Source organism: Perognathus longimembris, chromosome 19 (genome assembly GCF_023159225.1).
Source record: "Perognathus longimembris pacificus isolate PPM17 chromosome 19, ASM2315922v1, whole genome shotgun sequence".
In the NCBI taxonomy this organism is placed as follows: Eukaryota; Metazoa; Chordata; class Mammalia; order Rodentia; family Heteromyidae; genus Perognathus; species Perognathus longimembris.
This window is the reverse complement of record NC_063179.1, coordinates 303,992-316,973: the sequence shown is the minus strand read 5'-3', so window position 1 is coordinate 316,973 and position 12,982 is coordinate 303,992. Positions and strand designations below refer to the sequence as shown.

The 12,982-nt window shown below is 55.0% G+C and overlaps 1 protein-coding gene and 1 long non-coding RNA gene across 4 annotated transcripts in view; one reads left to right on the top strand and one right to left on the bottom strand.

Moving 5' to 3' along the window:
• The window catches only part of Slc9a3 (solute carrier family 9 member A3), a 45,049-nt gene that overhangs the window by 7,963 nt on the left and 24,104 nt on the right, over window positions 1–12,982 (top strand). Inside the window, exon 2 of one of the 3 annotated variants that reach the window (XM_048368099.1) lies at window positions 5,555–5,601. The exons of the other annotated variants lie outside the window; for them this stretch is intronic. The gene's annotated coding sequence lies outside the window, so the exon portion shown is untranslated. The remainder of the gene's footprint in view (window positions 1–5,554; window positions 5,602–12,982) is intronic. 3 annotated transcript variants of the gene reach the window in all.
• LOC125367438 lies at window positions 8,596–11,810 on the bottom strand. Its single transcript, XR_007214085.1, has 3 exons — window positions 11,648–11,810; window positions 9,922–9,925; window positions 8,596–8,606 (listed from the first exon to the last, which is right to left on the bottom strand). It is a non-coding gene; the product is annotated as an uncharacterized LOC125367438 (long non-coding RNA).

Sequence of the window (12,982 nt, the reverse complement as noted above, 5' to 3'; positions counted from 1 at the left end):
TATGTCGCTGGACTCATCTATGGCTGCCTGGCCTCCCTGGCTGCGATGGTCCCTTAGATCTGGACCCCAGCGGCTGAACTAGCTCACTAGACCCTCCACCTGCCCCTCCCCTGACCCTAAGATCTGGATCCCAGGAGCTGGACTAGCTCACTAGACTCTTCACCTGCCCCTTCACTAAGCCTGACGGAGGTGAGTAGCTGCTGCAGTGCACACATCTGCTCATGTAAGAGTCAGGGCTGTACACTCACAGGGTTCAGTGATTCAAGGGTAGGGGCCCACTGGTGGGACCAAAGGAGTGTGCCTATGTGTGCAAGCAGAGCAGGTGTGTGCGGCATGTGTGAGTGTATGTAGGTAGAATGTGTATGGGGGGTGTTTGTGTGTGTGGCTGTAACTGGGTGCTCACTGCCCTTCAGTGGTCATGCCCCATGGGCGGAGGGATGGGGCAGGGTAAGTGCAAGGACACCGTTGATGGTCATGTCATTGTCAATGGACACATGTTCACACGCATGCACATGTACACACACTAGTGAGGTCATATTACGGTGACTGCACACATGTGTGTACATATATGTGCACGCACATGTGTACACACAGTTGAGGGAGCTTTGTGGGGCTAAGCCAGTACACTAGTGAGGTCATGTTACTGTCACTGCGCATATGTGCACACACACTTGCACATATACACATGCACACTTGAGGGAGTTCTGTAGAGCTAATACTGTATACTAGTGAGGTCATTACTATCACTTCACACACATGCACACTTGAAGGAGCTTTATAGGGCTGATCCAGCACATTAGTGAGGTCATGCTACTGTCACTGCATACACGTGAACACACGTGTGTACACACATGCATGCATATTCACACTTGAAGGAGCTTTGTAGGGCTGACCCAGTATACGTCAAGGCTCTTTGCTCCTCCCAGGAGTGCACACAGCTTGGGAACAAGGAGCTCACACAACTTTCTCACCTACGCTCTATAGCCGTCCTTCATTGTGCCCGTCAAAGGCCTGATCTCCACAGCCTTGTGTGTAGGACCTCCCGAGGCCCTGCCAAGCTCCCGTGGCCACCAGGAGCCCTGGAGCCCTGGCGGGAACAGGCCCAGGTCCCAAGTGGGGGCTTGAGGGCTGCAGCACCACCCACCCACCAGAATTGCTTTCCCCAGAGCCAGGCGGCATGGGAGAGGGCACACTGGTGCCCCCTGTTTGGAGTCGGCCACCCCTTCAGGTCCCCAAGGCAACTGTTAACTGAGAGTCCAATGTGGGTGGGAGCTCGAGCAGGCCTGCCTCTGAGACCCATCTTCTCATCTGTATTGAAAATCAGCAGTTTTCCACCCAGGCCTGTCCCCAACAGTGGCTCTGAATTCCTTGAGATAAATGTGAGGCCAGGACTGGAACTCCAGGACCCCCAGGCTGAGGGAATCGGAGGGCATCGTCCCCACGCAAGCACGGGGTAGCCAGGCTACTGGAGACCTCTCTGGGGACTAACGCCTGAGTCTCTCACACCTAGACTCACCTGTGCGGCTCCTGCCTGGTCTGTCACAGTGTCCATGGGCTCATGGTCACTTGGTTAGGACTGTGTCCTGTCCACCTCCAGGCCTTGGGTTCTCATAGGAAGAAGCAAGCACCTCACCTCCCTGGGGAGGGGCTGTGATGGTGGGGCTTGGCCGGCTCAGCCCTTATCACCGGTGGCCTCCTGTGGCCTCCCCTCCTCTTCATTCTTTTACCTTGCTTGGTCTCACTCTCCTAGGAGCATACCTTATCCCCTGTGGTGATGAATTTGCTCCTGGCTTTGGTGGGACCCCCGTCCCCAATTAGAAAACGCCCTTCTATGGCTGGCTGGGCTGCCAGGAGTTTCTGGATGCAGGGAGGGACCCACTTCTGGAAATAGCACTTCCAGGTACTTTCCAAGAGCTAACGATTAATTTTAGTATGGGTGAGAAAGAGACTGGACTGAGAATGACTGGTGCACACTGCCGTGCTGCGGCCCGGGGCTCCGTCTTGAGAGTCCTGTGGCCAGGGTCCTGCCCACCATTGCTGCTAAGGTGGCTGTGTGCTCCGCATGCAGGGGGATGGATGTGTGGAGAAGCACGGTGCGTGCTGGAGTGGACTACCGCGTGGGCAGTAGAGGTCTGCTGTGCCAGCCTCCATCCCGGCTCTGAGAGGGTCTGGGGCACCGAGGGACCCAGGGCAGCTGTGGACTTGGGGAGCAGGCCTTCCCTGTGTACCCGAGGGCCAACTCCTGAGCCTCGCTCCTTTTTTGAGTTTCTACACCTGTGCACATCTTGTGTTTCCAGCATAGCACATACCTCATGGAACAGGGGGGCTCTGAGGGTGTCCTAGTGTGTGGGTGCTGTGGAATATCAGGCACACAGGGAGCACACCCCCACCCAGGCACACAGGGAGCACACCCCCACCCAGGCACACAGGGAGCACACACCCACCCAGGCACACAGGGAGCACACACCCACCCAGGCACACAGGGAGCACACGCTCACCCAGGCACACAGGGAGCACACACTCACCCAGGCACACAGGGAGCACACCCCCACCCAGGCACACAGGGAGCACACACTCACCCAGGCACACAGGGAGCACACGCTCACCCAGGCACACAGGGAGCACACCCCACCCAGGCACACAGGGAGCACACGCTCACCCAGGCACACAGGGAGCACACGCTCACCCAGGCACACAGGGAGCACACACTCACCCAGGCACACAGGGAGCACACGCTCACCCAGGCACACAGGGAGCACACGCTCACCCAGGCACACAGGGAGCACACACTCACCCAGGCACACAGGGAGCACACCCCCACCCAGGCACACAGGGAGCACACCCCCACCCAGGCACACAGGGAGCACACACTCACCCAGGCACACAGGGAGCACACCCCCACCCAGGCACACAGGGAGCACACACTCACCCAGGCACACAGGGAGCACACACTCACCCAGGCACACAGGGAGCACACACTCACCCAGGCACACAGGGAGCACACACTCACCCAGGCACACAGGGAGCACACACTCACCCAGGCACACAGGGAGCACACCCCCACCCAGGCACACAGGGAGCACACCCCCACCCAGGCACACAGGGAGCACACCTCACCCAGGCACACAGGGAGCACACGCTCACCCAGGCACACAGGGAGCACACGCTCACCCAGGCACACAGGGAGCACACCCTCACCCAGGCACACAGGGAGCACACCCTCACCCAGGCACACAGGGAGCACACACTCACCCAGGCACACAGGGAGCACACCCTCACCCAGGCACACAGGGAGCACACACTCACCCAGGCACACAGGGAGCACACCCCCACCCAGGCACACAGGGAGCACACACTCACCCAGGCACACAGGGAGCACACGCTCACCCAGGCACACAGGGAGCACACACTCACCCAGGCACACAGGGAGCACACCCCCACCCAGGCACACAGGGAGCACACCCCCACCCAGGCACACAGGGAGCACACACTCACCCAGGCACACACGGAGCACACACTCACCCAGGCACACAGGGAGCACACACTCACCCAGGCACACAGGGAGCACACCCCCACCCAGGCACACAGGGAGCACACGCTCACCCAGGCACACAGGGAGCACACACTCACCCAGGCACACAGGGAGCACACACTCACCCAGGCACACAGGGAGCACACGCTCACCCAGGCACACAGGGAGCACACGCTCACCCAGGCACACAGGGAGCACACGCTCACCCAGGCACACAGGGAGCACACGCTCACCCAGGCACACAGGGAGCACACCCCCACCCAGGCACACAGGGAGCACACGCTCACCCAGGCACACAGGGAGCACACGCTCACCCAGGCACACAGGGAGCACACGCTCACCCAGGCACACAGGGAGCACACCCCCACCCAGGCACACAGGGAGCACACGCTCACCCAGGCACACAGGGAGCACACCCCCACCCAGGCACACAGGGAGCACACCCCCACCCAGGCACACAGGGAGCACACGCTCACCCAGGCACACAGGGAGCACACGCTCACCCAGGCACACAGGGAGCACACCCCCACCCAGGCACACAGGGAGCACACCCCCACCCAGGCACACAGGGAGCACACGCTCACCCAGGCACACAGGGAGCACACCCCCACCCAGGCACACAGGGAGCACACGCTCACCCAGGCACACAGGGAGCACACCCCCACCCAGGCACACAGGGAGCACACCCCCACCCAGGCACACAGGGAGCACACGCTCACCCAGGCACACAGGGAGCACACCCCCGCCCAGGCACACAGGGAGCACACGCTCACCCAGGCACACAGGGAGCACACACTCACCCAGGCACACAGGGAGCACACACTCACCCAGGCACACAGGGAGCACACCCCCGCCCAGGCACACAGGGAGCACACGCTCACCCAGGCACACAGGGAGCACACACTCACCCAGGCACACAGGGAGCACACACTCACCCAGGCACACAGGGAGCACACCCTCACCCAGGCACACAGGGAGCACACGCTCACCCAGGCACACAGGGAGCACACCCTCACCCAGGCACACAGGGAGCACACCCCCACCCAGGCACACAGGGAGCACACCCCACCCAGGCACACAGGGAGCACACCCTCACCCAGGCACACAGGGAGCACACGCTCACCCAGGCACACAGGGAGCACACGCTCACCCAGGCACACAGGGAGCACACGCTCACCCAGGCACACAGGGAGCACACACTCACCCAGGCACACAGGGAGCACACCCCCACCCAGGCACACAGGGAGCACACGCTCACCCAGGCACACAGGGAGCACACGCTCACCCAGGCACACAGGGAGCACACGCTCACCCAGGCACACAGGGAGCACACCCTCACCCAGGCACACAGGGAGCACACACTCACCCAGGCACACAGGGAGCACACACTCACCCAGGCACACAGGGAGCACACCCCCACCCAGGCACACAGGGAGCACACCCCACCCAGGCACACAGGGAGCACACGCTCACCCAGGCACACAGGGAGCACACCCCCACCCAGGCACACAGGGAGCACACGCTCACCCAGGCACACAGGGAGCACACACTCACCCAGGCACACAGGGAGCACACCCTCACCCAGGCACACAGGGAGCACACGCTCACCCAGGCACACAGGGAGCACACCCCCACCCAGGCACACAGGGAGCACACGCTCACCCAGGCACACAGGGAGCACACCCCCACCCAGGCACACAGGGAGCACACGCTCACCCAGGCACACAGGGAGCACACACTCACCCAGGCACACAGGGAGCACACCCTCACCCAGGCACACAGGGAGCACACACTCACCCAGGCACACAGGGAGCACACGCTCACCCAGGCACACAGGGAGCACACCCCCACCCAGGCACACAGGGAGCACACACTCACCCAGGCACACAGGGAGCACACGCTCACCCAGTTTTTTATTACTCATATTTTTGGTATTATAACAATTCATCTCTAAACACAGATCATCTGTATTTCTTCTGTGTTCTTTTCCAGATAGTTTGTAATTTTGTGTTTTACTTTTAGGTTGCTCCTGCCACCCCTCCCTGGTCCCCACTGCCCAAGGTGATCAGGTAAATTAGCTCAGGTGGATCTAAGTGGAACCCTCTGCTGTCCAGCTCCAACCTCTACATAAGTTGCATAGGCTACCTGGTTCCTACAACATTCTAGGACTATATTTATTAAGCTTAAACAAACTCTCTTCATAGCCCTGGGACAGCATGCCATGGCTTTTCCGTCTCCCATACAGCTTTTGCATGTTGCGATTAACATCATTTTCTGTTTGTGTCCGGCAATTCTGCCCAACTCTGCCGCGTCTGGGCTCTGCAGTGTGCGTGAGCTCTGAGGTCCTCTCCTGGTCTCCTTGACAGACTTGACCCCTGACTCCATTAAGCACACGCTTCTGTCTTGGGGCTCCTCTCTTCAGGCAGCTTCCTTCTGAGGACCCTCTTCTTCTGAGGTTTGGGGGGAGTGCTGAGGGGACGATCCCGGGATCAGCACAGCCCCTGCTGGCTGGCAGGACCCGCAGCTGTGGCAGGTGAACTCGTCACGCCTGGGTGGCATAGCTGTGTGGCCTGGAAGGGAGAGTTCCCTTCCGCGTATCTGAGCCGAGCTCCAGCCTCTTTCAGGGAAGCCTTCCTCATTGATGTTTTTTTTTACTTAGCAAAGAATGATTTATTAGGAAAGCAAAAGTTCACCTCAGGGCCTGAGGTGGGTAGCTGAATAAGAGTCAACTCCTAAACAGAGACTACACCACAGACAGGCAAGGATAGACTGCTTCCCTGGGATTCTTACACATCATCTCCTCCCTTCTCTCAGGCTTGGGGTTAGGTCTCACTTTGAGGCCCCTGGAGCGATTTAGACTAGAAGTTCCAAGGAGGCCTTCAGGGAACCTTCCGGCCCCTTGTCTGTACGGCTCATGACTGCCCGCTCATCCCTGCTCCTCTTCTCCTGAGGGTTTTTTCATACACTATCTTTCTGTATCTTTAGCTAAAACAAGTTTTAACCTCGTCTTGCAACATTTCTGTTCGCTTTTTAATTCTTACTCTGGTGTTGTTAACTTTCCTTTCACCTTTTCCTTCTTGAGACAATCTTTTTATGAGCCCAGGCTGATGTAAAACTTTCTATCTTCCTGCTTCCACCTCCTGAGTCTGGGAGTACAGGTGTATGATGTCGTCCCCGGCCCACGAGACCCTGGTCTCTACGCCCACTTTTCCCCAAGGACTCATGCCTTCTTTTCCAAGAGGGAGATCACTGGCATCTCAAGTGCAGTCAGCATGCCAGTGCATTGGGTGCACAAAGGCACGTGGGAAGCTAGGAACAGGCACATGTCAGCCGTAGTGTCCACAAGAAGCAAGGATGGCTCCCTCCTTCCTTTAGGCCCAGACCAAAATCCTGAAATAAAGACAATACACAAACCCTCTGCACTTTTGTTTTCTTGGAGTTTGAGAACAAAGCCATTGCACCTGCATGGCAGCAATCCGATTTTCAGTTCCACAAAAGCCCAGAAAAGCCTAGATTATCCTCTTACCACAAAGAAACCAAGTCCAACAGATAAAGCTACCTTCTGGGAAGTGGACAGACAAGTCCCGAGAACAGAGAGCTCTTAGGTGTTCAGGGACCATGGACTTCTGGCTCCAGAGATGGGGCTGTCTGTGCCCTGCCCAGGTGGCCTGCCCCACAGGGAGCTAGGCAGCAGGGGGCCTTTGGGAGGCCCCTGGGCTCTGATCCTTCTGACTCTGACCAAAGGGTAGACTGTGGGTGTGAGGCTACCCTTGACCCAGCCATGCTTTCACCTACCTTGGTCCCATGTCTCTAGGCCTTGGCCCCCTGAGGAGGGGCCTCTGGGTGCCCAAGTCCCTTTATGAATCTACCTGCAGTGCTCCTTGTTCTTCCCTGCTGCATGAATACCAAAGTCCTGATTGCTTTTCATTCTGTGCCCAGCAAGTGGCTGGTGACAAAGTCCTGGCTTTTGGGATGGGCCAGGAGTTCCCTGTGACCCTGAGGGCAGGCCCAGACCCAGTGAGCAGTGGCCTTGGGATACTTCCACAGAGTTTATCTGCACACACACAAAAAGTCCTCCGAGAGGATGGCCTTGCTAGAATTTTTCACAAGAAGGGAAGAAGGCCAGTGAGATTCACTCTTCTCCCCTGAGGGGAATATGCTCGCAAACTTTCTGCGGCTCTTAGGGTATTAACCAGTGTCCCTGAACTACCCAGGGGTGGCTCTCTTGACCTGTAGGCCTGTGATGGTCTCGGGTGGCTTCCTCCACTCATGTGATACAATGAGTGATCTTAGAAGAGACTGCTCATGGATAGCGTAGCTGCTCTGGCTCTTTTTATGTCATGTTGGGTTGGAGCCAGTTGTGCCCTCCCTGCCTCTCGTCCGGATGTTCCCCAGCTATTACTAGCTTCAGTGGACCATCTCCATGGTGCCTTCCATGCTCATCCCTGAGGCACCAAACAGTGCAGCGGGGAGTCTCTTACATCGTCTCCCTGCCTCCCTGCCTGCCCTAGGCTCAGCTCCTCAACTCATTCACAGAGAAAGCATCTGAGACTGTTCTCCATCAAAGGCTCCCAATAAGCACCCCACAAACAAGCCCTACTCTTGGGGAGGTACAGAGGGGTCAGAGTTGGGGACTTACATAAGATGGATTCCAGGAACCTCTCTGAGGATCCTGCTGTGAATATAGAAGGACACTGAGCAAAGTGACCACAGCCACACTACTGGCCAGGAGCTAGGGTGTGACTCTCCCTGGCCTTTCAGCCCCTACATTTTAAGCAAAGAGCCTGGTCCTTACTAAGGTATACGGAGGAGGGGGCGATGCCCCAAGAGAGGCATAGCTTCAGGCATGTAGAACTTGGGCACAGTGTTAACCCTAGCCCAAGCCACCAGCTACCTTCAGTGTCCTCTGGGCCCATCAGAAGAGCACTGGAAGACCCGGTGAGCTCCAGGAAGTGAGGTTGAGTTGTAGGTGTTACAGAGAGCCCCTGGCTGGAAGAGATTAAACTCAAGGGAGACCAGCCTACTCCCCTGCTGATGCCAAGCCCAATGGCAGTCCTCACAAAGGTGGGGCACCCTCCCCTGCAGTGATGCCCTTAGTGGGCCAAAGCTTAGTCCATTCCAGACCCCACACATCCACCTTCTTGAGTCTTCACTCAGCCTTTCTAGGTGGCTCTTGTCTCATGTTTAGGAGGAGGAGAAAGCAGGGGAAGGGCGATCTATTTCCTTGGTGCTGTCTGTGCCTTTGGACAGAACCTGCGTGCCAGGTGGAGCTGAGTTGTGAGAGCTCAGCCTGTCAATGTCCCTCCCAGCCCCAAGTCCCCCCAGGGTGCCAGCTGCTTTGGGACAGTATTGGGAATCTTTCCACAGCACTGTGGCCACCTGGATGCACTCCAGTGGGGTGGGTACCCATGATAGAGGCTCACCGCTGTGGCCTGTTCCAGTCCGTGGGACTTTGTCCTGCTCAAATGCAGCTTCGGCAGCACACTCACATAGTTGTTGATAAACCAAAGGAAAAGTAAGAAAAACTAAGAGTTTGTGATTCATTAAAACATATTAGCTAAAATATTAGCTTCAAAAGCATCATAATTTTATCAGGTTAAGGGTGGAATGAGATAGTGAAAGGCGGAGGGGCCTGCAAAAACAATTGGTGGGCTTCTGTCAGAACCTCCAGCACCCACATGCCAGCAACTTCTAGCTCAAGGTCCCCAGCTCAGAATCCCCAGATGAGGATCTCCAGCTCAGGAACCCTAGCTCAGGACCCCCAACTTGGGATCCCCAGATGAGGACCCCCAGCTCAAGATCCCCAGCTCCGAATCCCCAGGTGAGGACCCCCAGATCACTATTCCCAGTGCAAGATCCCCAGTGCAGGACCCCCGGTGCAGGGCCCCCAGTGCAGGGCCCCTAGCTCAGGACCCCCAGATCACTATCCCCAGTGCAGGGCCCCCAGTGCAGGACCCCCGGTGCAGGGCCCCCAGTGCAGGGCCCCTAGCTCAGGACCCCCAGATCACTATCCCCAGTGCAGGGCCCCCAGTGCAGGACCCCCGGTGCAGGGCCCCCAGTGCAGGGTCCCTAGCTCAGGACCCCCAGATCACTATCCCCAGTGCAGGGCCCCCGGTGCAGAACCCCCAGTGCAGGGCACCCAGTCTAGCTCAGGACCCCCAGATCAGGACCCCCAGGTCAGGATCTCCAGCTCAAGATCCCCAATGAAGGATCCCAGTGCAAGATCCCCAGTGCAGGATTCCATCTCAGAATCCTCTGTAATAGGATTTCCAGTTCAGGATTACAGCTCAAGATGACCAATGAAGGATCCCCAGTACAGGATCTCCAGCTGAGGACCCCCGCTAAGGATCCCCAGATTATAAAAAGACACAACAGTCAAGGGTTCCAACACACCTGCATTCCTTTCCTTTAATAGAACAGAAAGGCAGGTCTTTGAAACTTATGCACCTTTCAGGATTTCTTATTTTTACTTTCAGCAGTTAACTGTAATAAACCTACAAGGTATGGTTTCTTTGTATTTACCCCACTTGGAGCTGGAGGAATTTCTCGAATCTATGAATTTGTGTGTTTTGCCAACTTGGTGATATATATAGTCAGTCCTGAGGCTTGAACTCAGAGCCTGGGCACTGTCCCTGAGCTTCTTTTTGCTCAAGGCTAGCACTCTACCACTTGAACCACAGCACTACTTCCTGCTTTTTCTGTGTGTGTGGTACTGAGGAAACAAACCCAGGGCTTCATGCATGCAAGGAAAGCACTCAACCACTAAGCCAGATTCCCAGTCCAACTTGGGGATATTTTAAGCCCTTATTTCTTTAAAATATTCCTATCCCTTGCTCCTGTTCCTCTCTCTAGCTCCTATCACACATACATTAGACCTTTTGATATTGTTCCACAGGCAAAAGACTTTGTTTTAAAAATCTATTTTCCTTTTTGTTCTTCAGATAGGGCCCAGTTCACAAATTCTTCAGCCACTTCTATGATGTTAAGCCTATCCATTGAATTTTATTTTAGATATGGCATTCTTCAACTCTAGAATTCAAATTAGGCTTTTTCTGATAAGTTCTATTTTAGGGAACAGCAAATTACAATCAATAGCCACCTGTTTATGTAAAATTTCTGTAATACACCCCTGTAGTTCTGCACTTTTGTTCACGTATAATAGGCTGTGTTCTGGGTAGTTACGGATGGGCTATATAGCTCAAAGATCTATGGTGTTACTACTACCTGTTTATTTGGTATATGTATGTGTGTGTGTGTGTGTGTGTGTGTGTGTGTGTGTGTGTGTGTGTGTTTGCCAGTCCTGGCACTTGAACTCAGGGCCTGAGCACTGTCCCTGGCTTCCTTTTGCTCAAGGCTAGCACTCTTCCTCTTGAGCCACAGCGCCACTTCTGGCTTTTTCTATATATGTGGTGCTGAGGAATAGAACCCAGGGCTTCATGGATACGAGGTGAGCACTTTACCAGTAGGCCATATTCCCAACCCACTACTAACTGTTTATTGAGGAGATATGACTACTGCTATCCTATGCCAGTACTAAGGTGGGCTGTTTTTGAAATAAATGAGAAGTCTATTTTTCATTTTTCTATGAACATAATTAAAATAGCTGTTGTTAAGTCCTTATCTGCTAGTTTCAATGTTTGAATCATCCCGAAGTCTCTGCTTCTTTGCGCATCTGGCAATACTGGATTGTATCCAGGACATGGTGACTTGTGTATTGTGAAGACTCTGTTCTGCTCCTCTGCAAAGGACTGGTGCAGTGCTGTGGCAGTGGTTACCGTTTTCCCCTGCAACTGAACAATATGGACTGAGGCCCCAGAGCTATCTGTCTTCCCCAGGTGGTGCTGGCTGTAATCCTCATCCCATTTTCTTAACTCATTTGGTAGCATGAGACCTATGTGACTCACAGAGAATCACAGGGACCAGTGGAGACTTGGAGTTTACACCAGGAAGTTGGCCACAGAGACTTCTCTTTCTGGCCCTATCCTTTCTGAGATTCACCTGTCATTTTCAGCAGCTACCTGAGACTCACTTGAGTCTCCATCCTCTGGTTGAGCCTGAGGTTTCCAAGTTTAGCTTCTCTGCACAGAGCCAGCTGGACCTGCATTCAGGAAGAACTGCCCTTCTTTAAGTTAGATGCCCCTCTGGTTTCTGCATGCCATTGGCTTTGCTTCACTCTCATGGGAGTGATTGACATATTTTTTCAGAATTCATAGCTGTCACTTGGTCAACTGGGACACTACAAATCATACCGTGGAGGTATGACTATACAAATCCTTCTCACATGTTTTATTTAAATTGAAACCAACTGTGAGATCATAAGAAAGCAAACCTACCATTCTTCAGGCATTAAATGGCCTGGAAGGAGGCTGAGAGACAGAAGCCTGGGAAAGGTCTGGGGTAAGGAAAGTCACGGCTGTGATGCTGCCTTGACTCCTGTGAGCTCGTGGCAGGGCCTCGCCATCCCTGCTTCAGTGCTCTTAATAAATAGCTGTCATGTGCCACTGTTCACATGTGGTTATACAAGTCATGTATAAAGTCATGGGGGCCTGCTGCGTGCCTGCCTGGGAGGTGCTGTGAGTGTCACATAAGTGTGTGCCTGGTGTCTCCCAGGGCTTGCAGCTGACTCTGAACACAGGCTCCACGGTCCTGCTTTTCCTTGCACCATGTCAAGTCGAGACCTTGGGAGCCATTGGTATGGCGGCACAGGTACCCTGGGCTGCCACTCGAGATCTCCTCCCTGCAGGACACTTTGGGCATCCATCGCAGGGAACTAGGGCCTTGGGAGCAGCATTCAAGCACCTGAGCAAGTTTCCACAAAAAGTTGCAATGAGAGGAGTAGGGGGGCAGATGAGCCTCTCAGTAAGGAGGACTTGAAAAAAATTAAAACAGTAATGTCTGTGGTTTCAATGGCCATTTTGGGCACCACACAGCCTATAATGGCAGAGTGTCTCTGGGCTGGTGCCATCTCTCAGTGCAGACCCAAGGACTCCAGGCAGACCACTGCTAGTGACAAAGGCTGCAAGGGTTCTCTGTCTGTCTATCTGTCTGACTGTCTGGAGCAAAAGCTGTGGCATCCCTAAGAGGCTAGGCTGCCCTGACCACAGGCCTCCCATCCCCTCCACCTTCCTCTCAGAGCACACTCTGCCTTAGAGTGGAGGGAGCTGATATTTCTCTGGAGAAAATACCAGGGTTTTCATTGTTCAATTTAAACATAAAGATTTCCCGTGTTTTGTAAGTAGACAGTGTTGAAATTATTTTACCAGGAGGTTGCTATTCTCCAATCCTCCTCAGCCTATTTCAGAGAAGAGGCTTAACTCAGACAAGGGTGCCTGGCAGACACTGAGAAGCCAGCTTCATCCTGAGGAAGTATGAGCCTCCAGCACTCACTTGCCAGGGTGCCGGCAAGAGCTGGGCCAGTTAGGTAATGTCAGCAATGCAGACTATAAATAC